The sequence below is a fragment of the Etheostoma spectabile genome, chromosome 12, assembly GCF_008692095.1.
Source record: "Etheostoma spectabile isolate EspeVRDwgs_2016 chromosome 12, UIUC_Espe_1.0, whole genome shotgun sequence".
In the NCBI taxonomy this organism is placed as follows: Eukaryota; Metazoa; Chordata; class Actinopteri; order Perciformes; family Percidae; genus Etheostoma; species Etheostoma spectabile.
In genome coordinates, this window is record NC_045744.1 from 4159906 (window position 1) to 4160394 (window position 489).

A 489-nucleotide genomic window follows, 5' to 3' on the forward strand; every position below is an offset into this window, starting at 1 on the left:
TTGACCCGAGGACAACATGAGGGTTAAATGGCCTGTACTCATTGATTATCATCATTATTATTATTAATAACAATTGGATACCGGATCCTGAAATGGTGCCAATTTGGTTTCAATAAAAATTGCTCACGAAGCGCATACGCCCAAAACATTTCTAAGCTTTAGAGTTTTCTTCCATGATATGCGGCCTACTCTATGCAAACGCTGATCCTTCCTACGAGTTCCCATATCTCGGCCCGTAGCTCAGCTCCTGGACTGGTGTCTGTACTTTGGTCTTGGTAATAATGCAGTTATAAATATTAGTAATCTATTCTTAAATGATTGGGGTTTCTTCACTTTCTTATAAGTCATCATGGCTGGTGTTATAATGGTTATAGGGTTATGACTTTTCCCACTTTCTACATAGTTTTGGAGTTCATCAGTGTTAATAAGGGGTTAGTCTATCAGAATCAGAATCAGAATCAGCTTTATTTGCCAGGTATGTGGACACAT